At 46.3% G+C, this 27,212-nt stretch overlaps 1 protein-coding gene across 3 annotated transcripts in view; it reads left to right on the top strand.

The window, feature by feature from the left end:
* Positions 1-273: 273 nt before the first annotated feature.
* The window catches only part of ACBD4 (acyl-CoA binding domain containing 4), a 75,044-nt gene continuing 48,105 nt past the window's right edge, over positions 274-27,212 (top strand). For 2 of the 3 annotated variants that reach the window (XR_005779484.1, XM_040435369.1), the window contains exon 1: positions 274-424. The gene's annotated coding sequence lies outside the window, so the exon portion shown is untranslated. The remainder of the gene's footprint in view (positions 425-27,212) is intronic. The other variant, XM_040435368.1, reaches the window with a different exon arrangement.

Raw genomic sequence — 27,212 nt, 5'->3', positions numbered from 1 at the left:
AAGTTGGGTGACAACCCTAGCATCCGCCATTACAGCTCCCACAACGATTGTCACTGTGTCCTGCACAGCAGGGGATACATTCTGACTAGCGGCCATGAGGAGCAGTAATGGCTGCCACCCTCTACACATGATATGACTAAGTACAACCATAAAGCCTGGCAACAAAATGGCCGATGCTGGCAGTGTCATCGGGTTTGTGTATGACAGGCTCAGCACACGCTCGCTGTAGACGGACCGTCAGCCGCACGTCACCGCACCGTCCTCCCACCGTGCAGGATTCCCCGCCTCCATTCACCTCATAATCCCCGGCCTGGCGTAATTGCTGCATCCGGATTTATGGGCGGCGCGGGCGGGCTGAGGGTCCCCAGTGTTCCGGAGGAGTGGCTGCTAGCTCCAGAGGCCTGGGCCACGGTGCCCGGTGCAGGTAATGACGGAAGTACAGCATAACAAATGGACACATGTATATGACATATGTAATAAAGTAGCCATTTTACAGTTATTTCCTATATGAAGGGCCCCAGGAGTCTGAAGATGGAGCCATGTGTTATTAATGTTTATGTCACTCGTTGGTTTATATTGTGATACTGATATAAAATGGCGCTATACATACAATGACATATGGCTCCCATGTTAAATAAAAACGTATTTTTTTGCTGGACGACTCCATTATGGAATAGCGCTACAGACTGTGCTATCCAAACGCCTGGGGAAAAAAAAACGTATGCCAGCCAGACTATGGCTGTCAGGTCAATGGCGTCCTATGGAAGCGTTTGCTGAATTCGCACTGCAGAATACAACACTCCAGTGTGAATTCAGTCCTAAGGACTCATTTACAATGACTGCCATTTTACGCCAGCCTTTGATTCTCCCCTATGCTGCCGGGGAATGCGCGTAATTTATGACCTTTTCATAAATTTGGCGCATCCTCCAGCAGTCTGTGTGCCTGTTCCTAACGCATGTTAAGTAAATTTGCTGAGGCCAATGTTCCCAAGTGGCGAGAGCAACATAAAAACGCCCATGCGATAAAATATTCTTGCGACTTTGTTTACGCGATAAAATGGCATAAAGACGCTAGTAAATGATCCTCCCTAGAGTATGCTCTCGCGACGGATTCGGACCGCCGTGTAGCCCAACGACGGAAAGCGCTGTATTTTCTGCGGTGGGCTTTCATTTTGAATGGTCCGGTCCTCCTCTCGGTTTAAGTCCATTGACTGGAGCCGGTTCCCGCTGCGGTGTTTCGAGGTGTCTGCCCGGTAACTGTACATGTCCATTCTCGGTGCTGTCTGGAAAACGACATGTGAAAAATCCTCGGCTGCATAAAATGCAGCACAGCCTCCCATTAAACACAATGGGAGGTGGGTTCAGTGCAGGTTTGCAGCGGTTTTCACTGCAGAATCCGTGCCAAAAATCCGTTGCGTGAACGTATCCTTAGGGTACATCCACACCCTAAGGCCTCATGCACACGACCGTTTTTGTGGTCATCATCCGAGCCGCATTTTTTGTGCTGTCCACATCCGTTGCACCGTTCCGTGGCCCTGCAAAAAAAATATAGCATGTCCTATTCTTGTCCGTTTTGCGGACAAGAATAGGCATTTCTACAATGGGCCGCCCGTTCCGCAAAACACGGGCGGCTTCCGTTTTTTGCGGAGCGCAAAAAACGGCACGGTCGTGTGCATTAGGCCTAAGGATAGGGTTTGCAGCGGCGCTTCGGCACCAAATCGTGCAATTACCATACTCTTTGCCGCTGGCCTGCAGAAGAAGAGCGGCGCTGCCCATATTTTTCAGGGCATGAACACACACCTTTTCCTAAGGTCCTACCCCATTCCAAGAAGGTTCTCCACTTCTTGTTACAAGTCGCGCCACTTCACAGCAAGTATCGGGCTGCGTCTAAAGGCGCGCCTTCCCAGGAGAATGCAGCCCTGGAGATTTACCAGCTCTTCCAGGAGCCTTACCGATGTTCTAGGAGAGTTGGCATGTGTGCCCAAAAATTGTGAAGTGACAGCTGCCTGCCACGCGCAGTATTCCTCTGTAACTATAGCTCAAGAGTTAAAAAGTTATACAGCAAAAAAAGTCACTTTTTCCTGCGATTTTCTGAAAATCGGGGCAAAACCGAAGCATTGTTCCTGCAGTTTGAGAAGTTTGCAGCAAAAACTGTGACTGCAGAACAAACCCTAGGGTTCTGTTCACATTTGCGTTGTGGTCCCTATTATAAATAGAATCCAAAAAACGGTAGATACCTGACGAATCTCGTTGACTTATAACGATGTTCTTTGGGTTGCACTGGTGGCCATTATTTGGACAGGAAAAATTGTGCTGCTAGCAATCTTAGGGTCCATGTACGCAGACACTGTATGGCGGTACACACCAGCCACTGCAGGGGAAATGTAGCATTACATGGCAGCCATTATAGTAAAAGGCCATCCACATGGATGCAGTGGGTCTACCATGGTGGAACCCACCGTTACAGACCCCCTTCCTATTTATAAAATGCAAGGCTTCACTATTGCACAACATATTCACGACTGATATGACTTAGGTTAGCTTCACATTAGCGTTTTTCTTTTCCGGCATATCGTTCCGTCCTAGGGGCTCAATACCGGAAAAGAACTGATCAGTTTTATCCCTATGCATTCTGAATGGAGAGTAATCCGTTCAGGATGTCTTCAGTTCAGTCATTTCGACTAATCAGGCAAAAGAGAAAACGGTACCCCCAGAGGAAGGTTTCAAATCGAAACGCGCATCGGGGTGTGCAGTCTTCCTGAGGACTTACCATCATTTTACATACGGTATGTGACCTCATTCCTGTTCACCTGCTTACCTGTTAAACTTCTGCGGTTGTCTTGTGTTTTTTGATCGAACACTCATCATGTGTTTTCTCTTGTAAATTGTTACGTGATTTGCACATGCACTTTATTTACCCGCTTAGATTACTTGAATAGGTATATATATATATATATGTATTTAGGGACCCACATTAAAGGGTTACTTCTCCTCTCCTTTGCTTATATATATATAAGCTTGCACTTGCACTTTATATTTGACGAGATCACATGTACTCTTATCAATAGTGGGTATCCCTTTAACCCCTTAGTGACCAAGCACATTTTAAAAAAAATTGCATTTCAAGAGCTAGAACTTTTTTGTTTTTTCATAAATGTACTTGTAGGAGGTCTTATTTTTTGCAGGACAAGTTATAGTTTTTAATACACCATTTTAAGTACATGTAATGATTGATTAAAGCCAGCCGTTTAGCTAAAACCCCCTTTGTTTACGTCAGTAAAAACACGTATGGGTGGTCACTAACTTAACATATATTTTACATGGTAACTTTGCCTGATTTAGATATATCCATACTCGGGTCACTTCTGTCTTTTTACCCTTTTTGTACTCTACTAACTCTCCCAGGATTGTGCTGCACTTTGTGCATTTGTCTGTTATCTCTATGTATGCTTTTAATCATGTACCCAAATAAAACAATATTTTTATAGTTTATCAGCTTTCAGTGTTCTTTTGTAGGTTTTCAAAAGAGAAAACTGTAGCATGCTACGGTTTTATCTCCGGCGAAAAAGACTGAAGACTTGCCTGAATGCCGGATCCTGCATTTTTTTTCCATAGGAATGTATTAGTGCCGGATCCGTCCTTCCGGTCTGCGCATGCGCAGACCTTTAAAAATGAGAAAAAAATAAATACCGGATCCGTTTTGCCTGATGACACCGGAAAAACGTATCCGGTATTGCAATGCATATTTCGGACTGATCAGGCATTTTTCAGACTGATCAGGATACTGATCAGTCTGAAAAATGCCTGATCAGTCAGAAAAAATGACATGCATTTGCATACAGTTTGCCTGATGAGGCAGGCAGTTCAGGCAACGGAACTGCCTGCCGGAATCAAACAACGCAAGTGTGAAAGTACCCTTAGGCTACATTAACCTCTGCTTTGTGAAATCTGGCAGAGGAACAGCCTGCCATATTTCACAACGCAGATGTGAACACAGGGTTAGCACAGGACCACCATGTGACTCAAATCGCATCTGGAATTGCCACGTTAGCCCAGGGAAGATGTATGTAGGACAACAAAGTCACAGTGGTGAGAGTATTTACTTAGATTATGATCCGCCCCCAAAGCCCAGCGTGTTTTTGCCCAAGTTTGCCTGGAGCTGGTGCCAGCCACAGTCTTTCCAGAGCCTTCCCTTCAGTAATCATAACTATAGTCCTGTACAGGCCATCACACATGGAGGAAGCATTTATCTGTTCACATACCTTATGTCCAGTTAAAGGGGTTCTCCAGGATTTTGAAATTGATGGCCTATCCTCAGGATAGATCATTAATATCTGATCGGTGGGGGTCCAACTCCCAGTAGCACCACCAATCAGCTGTGGCTCTCTGGTGAGCACTGTGGCCTCCTTACTTTTACAGTAGCATTTTTGCTGGATCCGGCAGGGTTCAGCAAAAATGCTTCCGTTACTGATAGTGATAGACGAACATTGGGCGTTCGCGGTGGGCCCCATTCACTTTAATGGCAGGTGAACCTGAAAAACCTTCAGGTCATTTTTGCAGCCAGCAAACACTTACTAGAAGTACACAAATAGTCTCACAACATGGACAGTGACATACCAGATAATTGGCAAAAATTCCCACAAAAAATAAGTATTTTAATCGGGGGCCATTTTTATGCATCTTAAAGGGAAACTCTTAAAAATGTGCCCTGCTGGAGCCTAGACAATTTTTATTTCCTATCGGTTTGATGTATACAAATGTACAGCACTCCACGTTTTTGTATCCTGCAGAGTCCATTTAAAAAAATGCATACGTTAACGCAATTTTTTTTTCTACAATGGAACTGTATTGTGAACGGACACCATTGTACGGAATCAGTCTGAGGCATCTGTTAACGCATACGTTTTTGGTATGCATTAAAGGGCTTCTGTCACCCCACTAAACAGTTTTTTTTTTTGTGTACTTATAATCCCTATACTGCGATTTATCCATACATAATGTGATTAATCATTTTGGTTCAGTAGATTCTGCTAAAAACGTACTTTTATAATATGTAAATTACCTGTCTACCAGCAAGTAGGGCCGCTACTTGCTGGTAGCAGCCGCATCCTCCTATCATAATGACACCCCTCCACATGTTGATTGACAGGGCCAGCGAACAGGATCTTTCTCTGGCTGGCCCTGTCTGCTATCAAGATCTCGCGCCTGCACCGTAACGGTATTCAATCGGCGCAGGCGCACTGAGAGGCGGACGCTCGCTCGGCCACTCCATCCTCAATGCGCCTGCGCCGATGACATCACATCTACTACACCCGGCGCAGGCGCATTGAGAATGGAGCGGCCGAGCGAGCGTCCTCCTCTCAGTGCGCCTGCGCCAACTGAAGACAGGTACGGCGCAGGCGCCAGATTTTGAATGCAAACAGGGCCAGCAGAGAAAGATCCCGTTCGCTGGCCCTGTCAATCAACATGCGGAGGGGGCGTCATTATGATAGGAGGATGCGGCTGCTACCAGCAAGTAGCCGCCCAAGAACTAAAGGAAAATGGAGATCAAATTTTTAAATTTCACTTTTTGGGCAGATTTTCCATTTTGATCAGATTTTTTCTTTAACACATCGATGGTTAACAGCCAAACAAAACTCAATATTTATTACCCAGATTCTGCGGTTTACAGAAACACCCCACATGTGGTCATAAACTGCTGTATGGGCACACGGCAGGGCACAGAAGAAAAGGAACTCCACATGGTTTTTAGATGCCATGTCCCATTTGAAGCCCCCTCATGCACCCTTACAGTAGAAACTCCCAAGAAGTGATCCCATTTTGGAAACTAGGGGATAAGGTGCCAGTTTAATTGCTACTATTTTTGGGTACATATGATTTTTTGATCATTCATTATAACACTTTATGGGGCAACAGTTTCTATTTATTTATTTTTACAGCGTTCACCTGAGGGGTTCAGTCAAGTGACATTTTTATAGAGCAGATTGTTACGGACGTGGCGATACCTAATATGTATACTTTTTCTCATTTATTAAAGTTTTACACAATAATAGCATTTTTGAAACAAAAAAATAATGTTTTAATGTGTCCATGTTCTGAGAGCTGTATTTATTTTTATTTTTTGAGAGATTTTCTTATGTAGGGGCTCATTTTTTGCGGGATGAGGTGACTGTTTTATTGGTACCATTTAGTGGGACATACGCGTTTTTGATCACTTGGTGTTGCACCTTTTGTGATGCAAGGTGACAAAAATTGCTTGTTTTGACACAGTTTTTTTTTTATTTTATTTTTTTACGGTGTTCATCTGAGGGGTTAGCTCATGTGATATTTTTATAGAGCTGGTTTTTACGGACGCGGCAATACCAAATATGTCTATTTTATTTTATTTTTTCTATTTTTAACTTTTTTTTTTTTTTTTATTCCTTAGGCCTCTTTCACACGGGCGTTGCGGGAAAATGTGCGGGTGCGTTGCGGGAACACCCGCGATTTTTCCGCGCGAGTGCAAAACATTGTAATGCGTTTTGCACTCGCGTGAGAAAAATCACGCATGTTTGGTACCCAAACCCGAACTTCACAGAAGTTCGGGCTTGGGTTAGGTGTTGTGTAGATGTTATTATTTTCCCTTATAACATGGTTAGAAGGGAAAATAATAGCATTCTGAATACAGAATGCTTAGTAGGTGATCAATTGAGGGTTAAAAAAAAAATAAAAATAATTAACTCACCTTCTCCTCTTGATCGCGTAGTTACCGGTCTCTTCTTTACTTCTTTAATGATGAGCTGTGGGCTAAAGGACCTTTGGTGACGTCAGATCACATGCTCCAATCACATGGTCCATCACTGTGGTGATGGACCATGTGATTGGAGCATGTGATCTGACGTCACCACAGGTCCTAGCCGATAGTTCATCTTTTAAGAAGTAAAGAAGAGACCGGGAACTACGCGAACAAGAGGAGAAGGTGAGTTAATTATTTTTTTTTTAACCCTCAATTGATCACCTACTAAGCATTCTGTATTCAGAATGCTATTATTTTCCCTTTCTAACCATGTTATAAGGGAAAATAATACAGTGAATAGACTGTCACCTAGCAACCATGCGTGAAAATCGCACTGCATCCGCAGTTGCTTGCGGATGCTTGCGATTTTCACGCAACCCCATTCACTTCTATGGGGCCTGCGTTGCGTGAAAAACGCAGAATATAGAGCATGCTGCGATTTTCACGCAACGCACAAGTGATGCGTGAAAATCACCGCTCATGTGAACAGCCCCATAGTAATGAATGGGTCGGTATTCAGTGCGGGTGCAATGCGTTCACCTTACGCATCGCATCCGCGTGGAATACTCGCCCGTGAGAAAGGGGCCTTACTTGGGGACTTTTTTTTTTTTTTTTTTACATGTGAAACCTTTTTTTTATTTTATTTTTTCAACCCTTTTTTATTTTTTATTTTACACTTTTCGTCCCCCATAAGGTCATACAAGACTTCTGGGGGACATTTACTTCACTTTTTCTTTATTTTTTTTCACTGTTGATTTCTCCTGTAACTGGGGCTGACATAGTAGCCCCAGTTACAGGAGAAATACACCCCCCAGAGAGGCTGTACAGCATAATTCAGCGCTGTACAGCCTCAGTGCAGGGCTGATCGAGGTCTCTGAAAGACCTCACACAGCTCCTGCACTCTCCGGTCCCGGCGATCACATGACTGCCGGGCCGGAACAGGAAGCGCATAGCGCTTCCTGCTCTGCATACACAGCGCTCGGTGAGCGCTGTGTATACAGTGATCTAGAAGGCAGGGACACCTGGGCACTCTCTGCCTTCTCTCTGGGTTGCCCTGCTGTCACTGACAGTGGGCAACCCGATCAGCAGCTGCACGATTAGCGTGCAGCTGCAGTTTCTGAACGGACGTTCTGGAACGTCCATTCAGAAATAGAGATCCACCTCCCGGACGTTTATATCCTATGGGCGGACGGGAGGTGGTTAAATGGATGGCAAAAATAGGATGTGAACCCAGCCCTAGTGTCAGAATACGCATCAGTACACAGCGGAGCAGCGTGGCGGTGTCACACCTGTGACAGGTGTTTTAAGGTCTGATAGACTGACTGCACATGAGTGATCTGACAGCCTCTTTTGGTTTCACTTTGTGTGTTGCTGGTATGTCCACACCTCCTGTTCAGGTGTGGATCATGTGACCTTTACCTCTCCCTATTTAGTACGACTTTACCCATCACTCCTTGCTTTGGATAGCTTCATTTGGTTTTGGTAGAGCTGGAGTGTGGTTCTTGTTGAAGTTTTGTTCATCCATCATTCTCAGAAGTTTAAGTGTTCTGCTTGTTGTGTTTTGTATCCCCTCCCCCCCCCCCCCCCCCCGGTTGTTTACTAGGCCTCCCCTACTAAATCCGTGAAATTATCCAGAGCCCCTATACCGCCATTTTTTGTTTTGATCTGTGCAGTTTTGGATACTATGTCTGCACTGGTCGAACAGCTGCAGAATCTGACTTTGGAAGTAGAAGACCTCCGCGCGACGGTCTTGCAGATTCAGAGTCCACAGACTGCTGGTTCCAGTGGTGGGTCCCAGGCCTGCCCTGAACCGAAGGTGCCTCTCCCTGACAGGCTTTCCGGGGGAAGTGACAATTTTATCTGGTTCAGGGAGTCATGTAAATTATACTTTAGGCTGCGTCCATACTCTTCTGGGGATGAGTGTCAACGTGTGGGTATGATTATTTTGTTGCTTAAAGAGGACGCCCAATCTTGGGCTTTTTCTCTGCCGACCGGATCACCGACCCTCCAGTCGGTAGATGAATTCTACGATGAATATATGATGACCCAGATCGGATTTCTCAGACCGAGACCAAGTTACAGGGTTTGCGGCAGGAAGAATGTTCTGCGGAGACCTATTGCTCTGAATTTAGGAGATGGGCTACCGATACAGAGTGGAATGATCCTGCTCTCTGTAGCCAATTCTGTCAGGGTCTCTCTGAGAGACTGCAGGACGCGTTGGCTTTTCATGAAAATTCTGAGTCATTGGAAGCATGTCCCTTGCTGTACGTCTTGATAGATGCCTGAGGGAGAGATCTAGGGGTCCTCACCTTCAGGATGTACTGTCCAACAAGGGTACTGCTACCTTTGACACTTATGGTGGAGAGACACTGGTGGTTGCGTCTTGTGATGTGCCTATGCAGTTAGGAGGAGCTACTCCTGGAACTACTGGCAAAAGCTTGGGTCATGTGAAAGGAGTCTGCTTTTGTTGTGGCAAGAAGGGACATTTTGTGAATATTTGTCTGTACTTGCAGCATCAAGGTGTAAACAAAAAAAGGATGGTACCCTGAGGCCATGTCTGGACTTCCGGGAGCTCAATCATATTACTGTCCGTGATCCTTACCCCCTTCCTTTGATTCCGGATTTGTTTAGTCAGATTGTCGGTGCCAAGGGATTCTCTAAATTGGATCTGAGGGGGGTACATAATTTGGTGAGGATCAAGGAGGGGGATGAGTGGAAGACCGCATTTAATACCTCTGAGTGTCATTTTGAAAACCTGGTCATGCCTTTTGGGTTAACCAATGCTCCTGACGTTTTTTAACACTTTGTCAATGACATCTTTCATCCTCTGGTGGGGAGGTTTGTAGTTGTATACATTGATGACATTCTAATTTATTCGCCTAATATGGAGACTCATCAGGATCATATGCGACAGGTGTTTCAGATCCTAAGAGAGAATAAGTTGTATGCTAAGATGGAAAAGTGTGTATTTGCTGTACAGGAAATGCAATTTCTGGGTTACCTGCTCTCATCCTCAGGTTTTCGTATGGATCCTGAGAAGCTCCATGCCGTGTTGGACTGGGATCGACCCGAAAATCTGAAGGCGCATATGCGTTTTTGAGGTTTACCAACTACTACCGTAAATTTATCTTGAACTATTCAGCGGTGGTTAAACCTTTAACCCCTTAAGGACCGGGCTCATTTTCACCTTAAGGACCAGGCCATTTTTTGCAAATCTGACCAGTGTCACTTTAAGTGCTCATAACTTTAAAACGCTTTGACTTATCCAGGCCATTCTGAGATTGTTTTTTCGTCACATATTGTACTTCATGACACTGGTAAAATGAAGTCAAAAAAATTATTTTTTTTGCACAAAAAATACCTAATTTACCAAAAATTTGAAAAAAATTAGCAAATTTCAAAGTTTCAGTTTCTCTACTTCTGTAATACATAGTAATACCCCAAAAAATTGTGATGACTTTACATTCCCCATATGTCTACTTCATGTTTGAATTGTTTTGGGAATGATATTTTATTTTTTGGGGATGTTATAAGGCTTAGAAGTTTAGAAGCAAATCTTGAAATTTTTCAGAAATGTACAAAAACTCAATTTTTAGCGACCAGTTCAGGTCTGAAGTCACTTTGCGAGGCTTACATAATAGAAACCACCCAAAAATGACCCCATCTAAGAAACTACACCCCTCAAGGTATTCAAAACTGATTTTGCATACATTGTTAACCCTTTAGGTGTTGCACAAGAGTTATTGGCAAATGGGGAGGAAATTTGAGAATTTCATATTTTTGTCAAATTTTTCATTTTAACCCATTTTTTCCACTAACAAACCAAGGGTTAACAGCCAAACAAGACTGTATCTTTATTGCCCTGACTCTGCCGTTTACAGAAACACCCAATATGTGGCCGTAAACTACTGTACGGCCACACAGCGGGGCGTAGAGTGAAAGGTGCACCATATGGTTTTTGGAAGGCTGATTTTTATGGACTGGTTTTTTGACACCATGTCCCATTTGAAGCCCCCTGATGCACCCCAAGAGGAGAAACTCCCTAAAAGTGACCCCATCTAAGAAACTACACCCCTCAAGGTATTCAAAACTGATTTTACATACGTCGTTAACCCTTTAGGTGTTGCACAAGAGTTATTGGCAAATGGGGATGAAATTTGAGAATTTCATTTTTTTGCCTAATTTTCAATTTTAACCCATTTTTTCCACTAACAAAGCAAGGGTTAACAGCCAAACAAGATTGTATCTTTATTGCCCTGACTCTGCCGTTTACAGAAACACCCCATATGTGGCCGTAAACTACTGTACGGGCACACAGTAGGGCGTAGAGTGAAAGGTGCGCGGTTTGGTTTTTGGAAGCCAGATTTTGCTGGACTGGTTTTTTGACACCATGTCCCATTTGAAGCCCCCCTGATGCACCCCTAGAGTAGAAACTCCATAAAAGTGACCCCATCTAAGAAACTACACCCCTCAAGCTATTCAAAACTGATTTTACAAACTTTGTTAACCCTTTAGGTGTTGCACAAGATTTAATGGAAAATAGAGACACAATTTCAAAATTTCACATTTTTGGCAGATTTTCCATTTTAATATTTTTTTTCCAGTTACAAAGCAAGGGTTAACAGCCAAACAAAACTCAATATTTATGGCCCTAATTCTGTAGTTTACAGAAACACCCCATATGTGGTCGTAAACCGCTGTACGGGCACACGGCAGGGCGCAGAAGGAAAGGAATGCCATACGATTTTTGGAAGGAAGGTTTTGCTGGACTGTTTTTTTTTTACACCATGTCCCATTTGAAGCCCCCCTGATGCACCCCTAGAGTAGAAACTCCAAAAAAGTGACCCCATTTTAGAAACTACGGGATAGGGTGGCAGTTTTGTTGGTACTAGTTTAGGGTACATATGATTTTTGGTTGCTCTATATTACACTTTTTGTGCAGCAAGGTAACAAGAAATAGCTTTTTTGGCACGTTTTTTTTTTTTGTTATTTACAACATTCATCTGACAGGTTAGATTATGTGGTATTTTTATAGAGCAGGTTGTCGCGGACGCGGCGATACCTAATATGTATACATTTTTTTTTATTTATGTAAGTTTTATACATTAACTTCATTTTTAAAACCAAAAAAATGTTTTAGTGTCTCCATATTCTAAGAGCCATAGTTTTTTCAGTTTTTGGGCAATTATCTTGAGTAGGGTCTCATTTTTTGCGGGATGAGATGACGGTTTGATTGGCACTATTTTGGGGTGCATATGATTTTTTGATCGCTTGCTATTACACTTTTTGTGACGTAAGATGGCAAAAAATGGCTTTTTTTACACTGTTTTTATTTTTATTTTTTTACGGTGGTCATCTGAGGGGTTAGGTCATGTGATATTTTTATAGAGCCGGTCGATACGGACGCGGCGATACCTAATATGTATACTTTTTTTTTATTTATGTAAGTTTTACAGAATGAGTTCATTTTTGAAAAAAAAAAATCATGTTTTAGTGTTTCCATAGTCTAAGAGCCATAGTTTTTTCAGCTTTTGGGCGATTATCTTGAGTAGGGTCTCATTTTTTGCGGGATGAGATGACGGTTTGATTGGTACTATTTTGGCGTACATGCGACTTTTTTGATCACTTTTATTACCTTTTTTGGGAAGTAAGGTGGGCAAAATTTCAATTTTCTCATAGTTTTTATTTTTTTATTTTTATGGCGTTCACCGTGCGGGGAAAGTAACATGACCATTTTATAGATCAGGTCGTTACGGACGCGGCGATACCTAATATGTGTAGTTTATTTTATTTTTTTAATTTTTATTCAGTGATAAATGGTTTTTTTTTTTATCTTAACTTTTTTCACTTTTTTTTACATTTTTGTGACCCAGACCCACTTGGTTCTTGAAGATCCAGTGGGTCTGGTGTCTGTATAATACAGTACAGAACAATATATATTGTTCTGTACTATATTTTACTTACACTGAACAGATCTGTGCTTTTAGCATAGATCTGTTCAGCACCATGGACAGCAGGACGCCTGAGCAGGCGTCCTGTTGCCATGGGAACCCTCCCCGTCTGCTCAGAACTTCGCAGACGGGGAAGGGTAAGGACGGGGCTGAGGGGGGGCTCTCTGGGGGCTCTCTCCCTCTCCATCGGGGGGCTGCAAAGCCACAGCAGCCCCCCGATGGAGAGGGAGGGAGCTCCCTGACCGATGACAGTTAACTTTTTCCATACAGCGGTCCGTACGGACCGCGGTATGGAAAGGGTTAAACGGCTGACATCTTCACAGATGTCAGCCGTTTATACCAGGGTGCCAGCAATGTGCTGGCACCCTGGTATACCCACTAGAAGCCAACGATCGTTCATGGGGAGGCGGGCGGGGGATCGCGATCCCGCCTGCCGCACCGCCCGCCTCCCGCAACGCCCCCACCGCCTGCGACACCCCCCCCGCACCACCCTCCGGCATAAAATCGTGCAGGGGTGCAGGGGGGGGTGAAAAATAATGATTTTAGCCACTCTAAAGTTTCTGATCCCCGCGGTCAGGGACCGCGGCGATCAGAAACTGCAAAAAGCGCAGCAAACCGCAGGTCTGAATTGACCTGCGGTTTGCTGCGATCGCCGATACGGGGGGGTCAAATGACCCCCCCCTGCATTGTTACGGGATGCCGGCTGAATGATTTCAGCCGAAATCCCGTTCCAATTAACCCCTGGGGCGCCGGAATACAGATTTTAAGTCAGGACGTACCGGTACGTCCTGGGTCCTTAAGGACTCGGGAAATAGGGCGTACCGGTACGTCCTAGGTCCTTAAGGGGTTAACAGACATGACTAGGAAGGGTGCTGATATTTCTATCTGGTCTGATGTGGCATTACAGGCCTTTTCTGCTGTGAAAGAATGTTTCGCTTCGGCCCCTATTCTGGTGCAACCGGACGTATTTTAGCCATTTATTGTTGAGGTTGACACGTCCGAGGTAGGGGTAGGGGCAATCTTATCGCAGGGTCCTTCACCCAGTAAATGGCGCCCATGTGCATTTTTCTCGACAAAAAAAAAACAAACTCTCGACTGCTGAAAGAAATTATGATGTGGGGAATGGGAATTGCTGGTCATTAAACAGGACGTTTCATCAGTTTTGACATAGGCTAATTATGGTATTACCTCGTCGGGCGGCCCCACTGAAGACATGGATGTATTTGAATTTTTTTCAAATCAACCCCCCCCCCCCATTCATATGCTGTGGCCCCCTAGATTCCTTCTCCCTGGCTGTGAGCGGTCCACTCTGATTAGATCGCGCTCACAGCCAGGGAAAAGGAGACTCCCACAGCAGAAGACTGCGTCTCCTTCCCGTTGCGAGTTTAATGCTCATTATAATACAGCGCTCCAAATCATCGGAGGGCCACAGCGGACGAACGGGGGGTGGGTTTGAAAAAAATATATACACCTGTGGCATCAGTGGGGGCCGCCCTACAAGGTAATACCATAAATTAGTCTATGTCAAAACTGATGAAAGGTCCTCTTTAAGTTGGCGTTCGAGGAATGGCGGCATTGGTTGGAAGGAGCAATTCATCCTATTACGGATCACAAGAATCTGGCCTACCTGGAGTTGGCTAAGCGACTGAACCCAAGGCAGGCCAGATGGTCATTTTTTTTCACCAGATTTAACTTAGTCACTTACCGCCCTGGGGTTAAGAACGTCAAGGCGGATGCTTTGTAGCGTAGCTTTCCTGGGGGGGGGGGGGGGGGGCAGGGCGGGGCGGGTGAGTCTAATGACCCTAGTCCCATTGTATCTTAAGGGGTAGTCATATCCACTCTTTATCCTGATCTCCAGGCCAAGGTGTTGGAGGCACAGGAGGATGTTTCGGACTCTTGTCCTCCGGGGAAATTGTTTGTTCCCTCCGAATTACGTCACAAGGTGTTCGAGGAACATCACTGTACAGTGCTTGCTGGGCACCCTGGGAGAAGATCGACTGTCGATCTCATCTCTCTTACAGATTCTGGTGGCCGGGGTTGCGTAAGTGTGTTGAGGACTATGTGTCAACCTGTGGTACCTGTGCACGTGCTAAGGTGACACATACTCGCCCTTCAGGATTTCTTCTTCCATTGCCCATCCCGTCCAGACCTTGGACCTATTTGTCCATGGATTTTTGTCACAGATTTACCGAATTCTTCTGGGAAAAAATGCGATTCTGGTGGTTGTTGATCGTTTTAGTAAAATAGTACACTTTATTGCATTACCTAGTCTACCCAATGCTAAAACTCTTGCACAGGTGTTTGTCGACAACGTCGTGAAACTACATGGCATTCCCTCTGATGTAGCTTGCTGCTTTTCCAAGACTGCTTTACCAAGAGCTGATCTACAAGAGCATTGGAGATATTCAGGAGATACTCAGGAGGTAATCTGGAGGTGGATACAATCTAAACAAGTAAGATTTGTTTGTTTAAAATCTTTCCCCTCTTTACAATGGCAGACCTGGTTCTGTGCAGGAATCGTTGTGCTTTTATTTCAGGTTCCACTCTTCAGAGGTTTGGATACTGTCTGATCTGTAGACAGCTCTCCATAATGCAGCAGGAAATTACCTTTTTGAAATATAAGATTTTTAAATTAACCACTAAACAAACTCAGGCTGAGAACATTGCAATGCCACTGCCACTGCCACAGAGGCCCCCTAGAAATGGAAGATGGGTTACTGTAGGTTCTGGTAGACTGAGAGTTATGGATAGAAGGCATGTCCCACAGTCTGTGGCTCTCCATAATTCATTTTCAGCACTTTCAGAGTGCAAGAGCAACATGGAGGATGGCTCAAGCACAGTGGGTGAGAAACAATCATCTCCCATGCCTAAAGTATGTAAGACTGCAGCCAAAGACAAAAAGGAGAAGGTGAGGATTGATAGTAAGCAGCTGTTGGTGGGCGATTCCATCATAAGAGGTGTGAAGTTTGAGGAGAATGGTGTTGTGAGATGTCTCCCTGGTGCTACCGCTAGCAGGGATAGACGACGGATCCTTAATATTGTTAGGCAAGCAAAGCAGGAAAGGGAAGTGGATGTTATTCTCCATCTTGGGACAAACGATCTGGCTTGCAATGAGGTTTCAAAGGTGAAAGAAGTTTTTCACACACTTGAAAAGGATATACGGGAGGTTGCATCAACTGTTTCATTCTCTGCAGTTTTGCCTGTGCATAACCTTCAGTAGGACAGGAAGATGCGCATTAAGGAATTCAGTGTATGGCTTGGTGAATGGTGTCTGAACCAAGGGTTTGGCTTTGTGTCTCATGTTAGCTCTTGTTGGAATGGAAAAGAACTGTACAAGAAAGATGGTTTGCATAGCTAGTTCTGCCAGGAGTACAGATATTCTAAATTCCCTACTGGGATTATCTCTACAGCAAGTAGTGGAGGAGCCAACCCGGAAGGAGGCCATTTTAGATTTAGTATTCACAAATGGGAATTTGGTATCTGATATTACTGTAGGGGAAAGCTTGGGATCTAGTGATCACCAGTCAGTGTGGTTTACTATAAGTACAGTGACTGAGTCACACCACACAAAAACAAAAGTTTTAGATTTTAGAAAAACAGACTTTTCTAAAATTAGATTAGTGGTATACGAGTCCCTATCAGGCTGGAACAGTTTCATTGGAGTCCAGGAGAAATGGGACTACTTAAAAGTGGCACTATTGAAGGCAACAGAAAATTGCATTAGGCTTGTCCAAAGGGAAACAGCCATTTGAAAGCAATCTGACTGGATTTAAGGTGGTCCGTCAAGGGGCGCAGCGCACGCCATTTCTTGTGTTAATGGCGCCAAGTCCTGGAAAGGAGGATTTTTTTTCACCTTCAAAGCGTACCTCCTTCTTCTCCCTGGCAGCTTTGAGGAGCACTGCAGTGTCTAGATAATTTAAAAGTCCACAAACCACATCCCTCGGCGGCTCACCCTCCTTGGGCTTCGCCTTAGGGACCTATGAATACGCTCAACTGAGATCTCCGAGGCCCGCTCCTCTCCTAGGAGGTCAGCAAAGATGGCGCCAGCTGCAGCAGGTAAGCTCTCGTGAGATATGGCCTCTGGGGCGCCGCATATCCGAATATTTTTATGCCTGCTACGATTCTCTTGATTCTCGATCAGGGCGAAGGCCACATTAATAGAGTCCATCTGAGCCATGCAGTTGTCTCCAAGTGCTTGATTGTAAGAGAGCATGGCGGCCTGATTATTCTCAAGGGCCTCCACTCTGCCCAATATGTTTTATGTCACTCTTAATTTCAGACAGCTCCTGCATAACTGGGGCAAGTGCTGAGTTAAGGCTTGCTGTAGTAATTGGCGGGAGACTGGAGCTGGGTTATTGGAGAGTGTAGCTGGACTGGCCTCCAGGGAGTTGTCAGCATCAAAGCCTGTAAGCGCCTCAGCATGTTCTTCCGGCGCCATATTGTTGGTCCCAGCCAGGAGCGCCGTGGCTTTTTTGTGGAGGTATTTTTCAATGTCTGAGGGACCTCGATCATGCTTCATCTGGTTCGCTTTATCTTTGGCTTTGTCTTTGCCAATTTTGACCATGGTGTGGTCAGGGAAGGTGAAAAATAGACTGGGCTACAGGATAAGGCCTCATGCAAACGGCCGTTGTGCGGCCGTTCCTTGCATTGGGGACCGCAATTGCAGTCCCCAATGCACGGGCAACATCTGTGCAGCGGGCCGGACCCATTCAACTTGACATGTGTGACATGTCATATATTTTTGCGGTGCGGAACCACGGAAAGAAACTCCACGGAAGCACTCCGTAGTGCTTCCGGTTTTCCGTACCGTGACTCCGTTCAGCACCTCCGGAATTGCAGACCCATTCAAGTGAATGGGTCAGAATCAGTGATGCGGGGTGCACACGGCCGGCGGCCGTGGATTGCCGATCCGCCGTTTGCGGGCCGCCCAACGGCCGTGTGCAATGAGGCCTTATGTAGAGAGGAGCTCACACACACGTGTGTCCGTCTTGCTGAGCAGTTAGGCTCTGCCCCCTTTTTTTGTTATTTTCAACATCTAAAAGATGAAAATAAGAAATTATTTTTGCTTAAAATACAAAGGGAATGTGTCGTCTGTAACTTTTTTCCTTTTGGAGATTATTTAATCTTCCACTTGCTTAACTGTTCACAGTAACAGTAATTGTGACCAGGGGTGCCCAAACCTTTGCATGCCAGTGTATATACTGAATGCGAAATTACAGTGCCAGGACAAGGGGCAAGTGTAAGGCCTCATGCATACAACCATATTTTTAATGTATTCTAGCCACATTCTTTGCGGACGACACACTGACCCATTCATTTATATGGGGCCATGCACACATCTGTAGTTTTTGTGGATCCATGTGGCCGTTTCGTAAATTATCGAAAATGTCCTATTCTTGTCCGTATTGCAGATGAGAATATTGATGGGAGTGATAAAAAAAAATCCGGAATACGCACACGGAAGATATCTGTATTTTGCAGACCAAAATGTGAACACGACCGTGCATGAAGCTAAAAGCTCTTTCACACAAGCGAGTTTTCAGTCCGGATCCGATGCGTGTAGTGAACTCATTGCATCCGGACTAGGGTTAGGCGATATACCGTGGTATTAAAAACCGGCGCTATTGCTGTTTCCTAATTACCGCAGTATTTTGTAACGTCATCGAAGCGGTCATGTGCGCTGATCGCTTCAAAAACTGCAGCCACCCGCCCCTGAATCATTACACACCAATTGCTTCCCGCAGCGGCCGACCAGGCTCCTCCTCGCTTGCTCCCATGGTGCAGTCGCCGCCCACCGACGTCTAACGTCGGAATCAGATGACGCCCAGGCTAAATAGCGCAGTAGCAGCGAGCGAGTGGCGAGAAAGTCAGTCAGAAGTTGAACTTTATCACAGCTGCCGGACGGCAGCTATTAAAGGTGTAATGTTTCTGCCCCAATTATGTCTTCTGTCCGACCTTGGCCTACTGAGTCGTCAGTCCTTCATGCCTTCAATGCAACTAGCTGCATGCTCCTCACTGCACATTAAAATAGCAGCCAGCAGGCAGGGAATGAGCCATCACGAGTCCCTCCCTCCCCCATGACCAACAAGAAGGAATTACTGTATGGTGGTGGCAGGCAGGTCACACAGGTGGCCATAAGACATGGGGGGGCAGCACCTTGTGGCTGCTGCCCCTGATACTGTAATGTCTCCTTGTGGCTGCTGCCCCTGATACTGTAATGTCTCCTTGTGGCTGCTGCCCTGGCGAACACTGCCATACAGTGTGCCAATTAATGTCTCCAAGTTGTGGCTGCCTGGCCGCTGCCCCAAGCCAATGTCTCCTTGTGGCCCCCATTATCCCCATAAAGTATAATGTCTCCTTGTGGCCACCCATACAGTATAATGTCTCCTGCTGGCTGCCCCATACAGTATAACGTCCCCTTGTGGCTGCCCCCATGCAGTATAACGTCCCCTTGTGGCTGCCCCCATGCAGTATAACGTCCCCTTGTGGCTGCCCCCATGCAGTATAACGTCCCCTTGTGGTTGCCCCCATGCAGTATAACGTCTCCTTGTGGCTGCCCCATACAGTATAACGTCCCCTTGTGGCTGCCCCCATGCAGTATAACGTCCCCTTGTGGCTGCCCCCATGCAGTATAACGTCCCCTTGTGGCTGCCCCCATGCAGTATAACGTCCCCTTGTGGCTGCCCCCATGCAGTATAACGTCCCCTTGTGGCTGCCCCCATGCAGTATAACGTCCCCTTGTGGCTGCCCCCATGCAGTATAACGTCCCCTTGTGGCTGCCCCCATGCAGTATAACGTCCCCTTGTGGCTGCCCCCATGCAGTATAACGTCCCCTTGTGGCTGCCCCCATGCAGTATAACGTCCCCTTGTGGCTGCCCCCATGCAGTATAACGTCCCCTTGTGGCTGCCCCCATGCAGTATAACGTCCCCTTGTGGCTGCCCCCATGCAGTATAACGTCCCCTTGTGGCTGCCCCCATGCAGTATAACGTCCCCTTGTGGCTGCCCCCATGCAGTATAACGTCCCCTTGTGGCTGCCCCCATGCAGTATAACGTCCCCTTGTGGCTGCCCCCATGCAGTATAACGTCCCCTTGTGGCTGCCCCCATGCAGTATAACGTCCCCTTGTGGCTGCCCCCATGCAGTATAACGTCCCCTTGTGGCTGCCCCCATGCAGTATAACGTCCCCTTGTGGCTGCCCCCATGCAGTATAACGTCCCCTTGTGGCTGCCCCCATGCAGTATAACGTCCCCTTGTGGCTGCCCCCATGCAGTATAACCTCTCCTTGTGGCTGCCCCCATGCAGTATAACGTCCCCTTGTGGCTGCCCCCATGCAGTATAACGTCCCCTTGTGGCTGCCCCCATGCAGTATAACGTCCCCTTGTGGCTGCCCCCATGCAGTATAACGTCCCCTTGTGGCTGCCCCCATGCAGTATAACGTCCCCTTGTGGCTGCCCCCATGCAGTATAACGTCCCCTTGTGGCTGCCCCCATGCAGTATAACGTCCCCTTGTGGCTGCCCCCATGCAGTATAACGTCCCCTTGTGGCTGCCCCCATGCAGTATAACGTCCCCTTGTGGCTGCCCCCATGCAGTATAACGTCCCCTTGTGGCTGCCCCCATGCAGTATAACGTCCCCTTGTGGCGGCCCCCATGCAGTATAACGTCTCCTTGTGGTTTTTTCTTTTTAACGGGTATTTATCGCGATATATATCGTTATCACGATACATTTCTTAATATCCTTATCGTCTGAATATTTTTGATATCGCCCAACCCTAATCCGGACTGAATCCTGACCAATTCATGTCACTGGGTCTGTGTATAGCGTCATTTTTGACGCATCATCTTTGCATTCAGGAAAAATCGCAGCATGTTCTATATTGTGTGTCTTTTACACAGCCCTGGCTCTGTAGAGGTGAATGAGGCTTTAGTGAAAAACGGAAAGCATGTCTTTTTAAACAGATTTTTGCTATAAGAAGTAGGTTGTGATTCTTCACTATCTTCACACGCATAAAAAAATGAATGCAATCCAGGTACAATCCGGAAGGGAAAAAAACCGCACACACTGAACGCAATCACAGACAAAACTAATTGAAATTGCGTGTAAAAGCAACAGATCCTGACACAATCTGCATCCCTCGTGTGAGAGGCCCAATAGGCAGTTGGCTAGGGGGCCACTACCTTCCATTCTAAGCGATGCACATCTCCTGGTACAATTGAATCTTGCCTGCCCTCTAGCTGGTGCGTTCACACAGGTCTCTCAGCAGCACTTTACATTGTCTGCCTGAATTAATGCATCTCAACATTTGAATGCATCACCCCCCTTTGTGGACACACACTGGTAAGTGCACTTGCCAGCTCATCTATGTGCAGTACCAGGCCCCAGTCCTCAAATACAATGATGTTATTTTTGCCGCCAATATGGCAGTCGTGTTATGACAGCATTCAGGAGTTACCAGGTACCGCCAGACGTCTGCTGGATCAGCAGTATCCCCGCACTACATCTGCAGAGTTAGCTGTTGTAACATGTGGAGCAGATTCCTCCAATAAAAGAATTTACTAATGCCTCCTGCTGATTTCTCAGATTACATCTTCTGTATTAAGCCTGCAGCCTTGTCCCTTTCAGTCCGGCTTCACACGGCAGTATGGCCTCATGCACATGATCGTATTCTTGTTTCGCATCCCATACGCATTTTTTATGGATTGGATGTGGACCCATTAATTTCATAGGGGCCACAAAAAAATGCAGACAGTATACCGCATCCTTATGTCCACACCATAGTCCCGCAAAAATAAAAATAAAAAATAGAACTTGTCCTATACTTTTGTCCGTATTGCTATTGAAGGGAAAAAGGCTGCATGCACATGGCTGGTATCCGTGTTTTTTTTTCGGACTTGCAGTTTTCAGACCACAAAACACATACATGAGGGCTTATAATTGTCACATACTTAGAAAACCAAATGGTACCACAAATGATGGTGTGTGGCAACAGTATATATCGCACCGATCTAAAAAGACCACACATGTAATTCAAATACATACTATATTACATATTATCAAATTAGACATACAATGAGATAATAAAATCAATTACAAATTGCAGTACAGATAAGTGCTATGAATGATAGTAACCCTACCAGACTCGGGGTCTGCACTGCCCCATCAACTAGATCCCCTTACATACATAAATGGGTGTTAAATATAGGCAGTAAGGCTAGTTTCACACTTGCGGCAGGACGGATGCGACATGCTGTTCACCATGTCTGATCCGTCCTGCGGCTATTTCGCCGTGCCCCCGGGCCGCCGCTCCGTCCCCATTGACTATAATGGGGACGGGGGCGGAGCTACGGCGCTGCACGGCGAAAGCCGCCGGACTAAAAAACCTGACATGCAGTAATTTTAGTCCGGCGGCTTTCGCCGTGCTGCGCCGGAGCTCCGCCCCCGTCCCCATTATAGTCAATGGGGACGGAGCGGCGGCCCGGGGGCACGGCGAAATAGCCGCAGGACGGATCAGACATAGTGAACAGCATGTCGGATCCGTCCTGCCGCAAGTGTGAAAGTACCCTTAGTTATCCAGATATAGATATTTCTCTAACTCCACCTGATCTCTTTTATATATGCCCCTCTTATGGCCAAGACCCAGAATGTTATATTAACTAAAGTTCAAAAATCCTTTACATAATAGTAAACATTGAGATGGGGTCAAGCAGGGGCATAAAAGTGCTAAATCAAAGTATATCTACTGAACACAAGCTATAAAATAGGTAGGCAAGTAAAAACTGGCTAAATTAAAAATAGACCTAGAGCCTGGGGGGTGCAAACAACCCCAACGTACGTTTCGCCTCGCTTCCTCTTGAGGGCGTCGCATACTTACCTGCCCGCGCTCTCCCGAATAGTCTGACTTTGCTACGGCAGCGTCACGTTATCTCGGTGACAACCATCCTTAATGACAGCAGGCTGGTTGAACTATCGGTGAACAGGGACACCGGGCAAATCGTGCTCGGTACCGGAATCCCATACGCGTTCACGTTATGGCTGATCAGCCTATCAGATAGTTGGGATGCCAAGCAAATCAGGCTCAGCGCTATTGTCCAGTGCTGATTGACCGCGGGATATTTCAACAGGCGAATGCTGACCACAGTCACCTGTGATTGGTCTTAGTTGCCTCACCAGGGCAAACCTTTGGATTACCCTGACCTAGCCTCTGACTTATGATTCTTCTATTGATGTTATCTCTTGGTTCTGACCCAATACGTTATTTTGACTCTGTCTCTTGCTTTGGTTCTGATGATCTCCCTGGTTTGGACTCTCACTGGCTTGTATCTCACTCTGTATTTGGTTTCTGATTTGGACCTGCTGTTCTTGTCTGGTTTTGGCCTGTCTGATTACAGTTTTACCTCCCTTAGGCGAGGTAGGGATCGTCGCTCATTTGTATTGTCCAAGTAGGTAGTGACAGTTGTGTGGGTGAACTGTTCTCTACCTAATGTGACAATAGTGGTGCAGCTCTTAAAGGAGAGATTTATCCCTTTTGAAAAAGATCTTAGCATAGTTGGAGTACTTCACACATGGCCATTAAAAACTGATGAACTTAATTGGATATTTTTTTTTTAACATCCCCACCGGTGCATTGCCCTGACAGCATACATAATAAGTCCCCGTCCCCCCCAATAGTGCTCTCTGGACATCAAATGACCCTCAAAGTGCCCCCCCATTATGAATAACGGCCTCCTTTGTGCTTCCCAGTAGGCGCAATGCCCCCCTTGTAGTGGTCCCCAAAAATACTCATCTCCTCCACTGGTATGCACAGGCACACAAGCTGTTCACTGAAGACAACAGGAACTGACACTCCCAGCCTGCTTACATCATCACACTGGGAGTGCAGGTCCTGTTGCATCCAGTTAGGGGCTAGTATACCTGCATGTGCAAGTGAATAAGTTTTTTTTTTTTTTAACCCCTGAAAGGCCAAAGTATACCTATTTTTAATGGTCAGTAGAAGAGTGCACTCCTATCTAAATGGCCGCTAAAAACAGTCCCATTGATTTCAATGGGGTCCATCTGGCTTTGAAAACGGCCAAAAATAGGACCTCTCCTATTTTTTGACAGCCGCTGGCCATGACACTTTTCAATGTCATGTGAATGCAGAATAAGAGCTCGTTCACACGAGCATGTCCCTTTTGGGAATCACATTCTGTGTGTGAGAGAGATTGTGCGGCCTGGACTACAGAAGTGCATGTCATTATCATTGATAATGCTGTGTGCCTCTGCCTGACCTTTCTGTAACAGAATCATACTGACATCAAACTGGAGGAGGCGATGTACAGTGTAAATGACGCCGAGTCCAAGCATGTAACATGCATCGTGCATTCTGACTGTGACATGCATTGTGCTTCCACAAACCAGCAGTATAATGCAATGAGAGGAGTCCTGAGCGCACACATATAATGGGGAGGAGTCCACTCAATGCATTTTATTGCTAGTTTGCGAGGGCACAGCACAGGAATACCAGTGAGTATGCAGATAAAAATTACATAACCGGGTCGGCATCACTTACACTGTACACAGCTTATTGTACTTTTGGAGGTGATAGATTCCCTAAAAAATCTGATAGCGACACATCATTTTTTTTCCCCCCCTGATTTGTTGATTTGAGTGATATCTGTCATTGTGATTAGTGATGAGCGAAGCGAGCTTCAGATGCTTCATCCAAAGTCGCTTCGTTCAAAACTTCGGATTAATGCTCTATGGAGATCTGTCTCCGTACAGTATTAGAATGTATGGGCTCTGATGAGCCGAAGTTAGTTAGTTGCGCATTACTTTGTTGAATAACTTTGGTAGTTGATTTTTAAAGTGGAAAAACACTTTACAACTTGAAACCGAACCCGAGTTCAGGAAATGTTTTTTTTTTTTTTTTACAGTAGAAATCTATTTCTGAAGTAATTACGCGAAGTCTCGCGAGACTTCGCAAAATAATACATTTGGCTCATCGGAGCCAATACATTCTAATACTGTACGACACACTAGCTCCGTATAGTATTGAATCAAAGTTTTATGCGAATCGACTTCGGATGTTTCATCCGAAGTCGATTCACTCATCCCTATAAAATATCACCAAACATTCTTTGCAGCAAATATGTTTAACAGAAAAACCTGATTTTAAAGTGGTTGTCCAGGCTTTTTGTATTGATGACCTATCCTCAGAAAAGGTCATCAACATTAGATCGGGGAGGCCCCCGACACCCAGCACCCCTGCTGATTAGCTGTATGAGGAGACTGCGCTCACAGTGCGCACGTGCCGCCTCCCTTCTCTCCTTGTTCAGCGCTGCTGTCCCATAGACATACAGGGGAGAGTAGGAAGAGAGAAGGGAGACGGCACGTGCACACTGGGCGCGCCGTCTACTCAAACAGCTGATTATCTGATATTAATGACCTATCCTGAGAATAGGTCATCAATTTTAAAAGCTTGGAGAACCTCTTTAAACAAGAACAACAGTCTGTGTTTGCAGGGCCGATCACAGTCATGTGCATGAAACCCTAGGGCAGGTTCACAGAGGAATTGCCTGCAAACTCATGCAGCTATTATGGTTGCTGGCAGGCGAGGTTTCAGCCACCACATTACAACCAATCCATGGAGACACAGTCTAAGGGTACTTTCACACTTGCGTTAAAGTTTTCCGGTATGGAGTTCTGTCCTAGAGGCTCAATACCAGAAAAAACACTTCAGTTTTATCCTAATGCATTCTGAATGGAAAGCATTCCGTTCAGTATGCATCAGGATGTCTTCAGTTAAGTCACTCTTACGGTATTTGGCCGGAGAAAATACCGGAACCGTTTTTCCAGATGAAACCGGAGAGACTGATCCGGTGTTTCAATGCATTTGTCAGCCGGATCCGGATCTGCAAACAAATGCAATTTGTTTGCATAAGGATTTCCGGATCCGGCAGGCACTTCCGGCAACGGAACTGCCTGCCAGAATCCAACAACGCAAGTGACACGTGATGTTAATAACTGAATATGTTGCGACAATGGCATCTGTCAAGGGGTGTGACATAGGCAGCAAAGGAGCAGTCACTTCTTCAAATTGATGTGTTGGAAATGCTAAAAATGGGCAAGCATAAAGATCTGAGCAACTAGGGTCAAATTGTGATGGCTAGATGAGTCAGATAGGGCTGAAACGATTACTCGATTAAATCGAGTAATTCGACACAAAAAAATCCTCGATTCAAATTTTTTTGCATCGAAGATTCGTTTGTGTCATGTGACCACGGAGCGGGAGTGAAGCGCTTGCTATTACTCCCGCTCCGTGGTCTCCCGCTGCGCTTGGAATACTCCCCTTTCCAGCAGGGGGCCTCCGGAAACTTCACAGCACGTCCATGGTCCCGCGCTGCTCTGACCTCCTGACGTACGCACGCCGTGACCTGACACACTGTGTGACGTCATGCGCAGAGCAGCGCGGAACGATGGAGTGTCCGCAGCGCCCCTGCTGGAAAGGTAAGTTAGTGAAACCGAGGGGGTGGGGGCGTGACTAAGGCCAGGCGCCTGGAGTGCACAGCGTCATAGTAACCAATGACTCTGTGCAATCCGGGTGTCAGGAGGAGCAGGGCAGCAGAGAATATGGCACAAGGGGTGGGGGAGAGCTGATGGCACAAGGGGTGGGGGAGAGCTGATGGCACAAGAGGTGGGGGAGAGCTGATGGCACAAGGGGTGGGGGAGAGCTGATGGCACAAGGGGTGGGGGAGAGCTGATGGCACAAGGGGTGGGGGAGAGCTGATGGCACAAGGGGGGGGGGAGAGCTGATGGCACAAGGGGTGGGGGAGAGCTGATGGCACAAGGGGTGGGGGAGAGCTGATGGCACAAGGGGTGGGGGAGAGCTGATGGCACAAGGGGTGGGGGAGAGCTGATGGCACAAGGGGTGGGGAGAGCTGATGGCACAAGTGGGGAGAGATGATGGCACTGGGGGGTTAAAGCTGATGGCACAATGGGGGAAGAGCTGATGGCACAATGGGGGGAGAGCTGATGGCACAATGGGGGGAGAGCTGATGGCACAATGGGGGGAGAGCTGATGGCACAATGGGGGGAGAGATGATGGCACTGGGGGAGTAAAGCTGATGGCACAATGGGGGGAGTAAAGCTGATGGCACAATGGGGGGAGTAAAGCTGATGGCACAATGGGGGGCGTAAAGCTGATGGCACAATGGGGGGAGAGCTGATGGCACAATGGGGGTTAGAGCTGATGGCACAATGGGGGTTAGAGCTGATGGCACAAGGGGGTTAGAGATGATGGCACAAGGGGGTTAATGATGGCACAAGGGGTGAGAGATGATGGCACTGGGGGCGTAAAGCTGATGGCACAATGGGGGGAGAGCTGATGGCACAAGCGGGGTTAATGATGGCACAAGGGGTGAGAGATGATGGCACAAAAAAAGGGGAGTGATGGCACAAGGGGGCAGAGCTGATGGCACAAGGGGGCAGAGCTGATGGCACAAGGGGGCA

The sequence above is a fragment of the Bufo bufo genome, chromosome 6 (genome assembly GCF_905171765.1).
Source record: "Bufo bufo chromosome 6, aBufBuf1.1, whole genome shotgun sequence".
Classification (NCBI taxonomy): domain Eukaryota; kingdom Metazoa; phylum Chordata; class Amphibia; order Anura; family Bufonidae; genus Bufo; species Bufo bufo.
The sequence above is the reverse complement of the archived record's forward strand: the minus strand, read 5'-3'. Positions and strand labels throughout refer to the sequence as shown.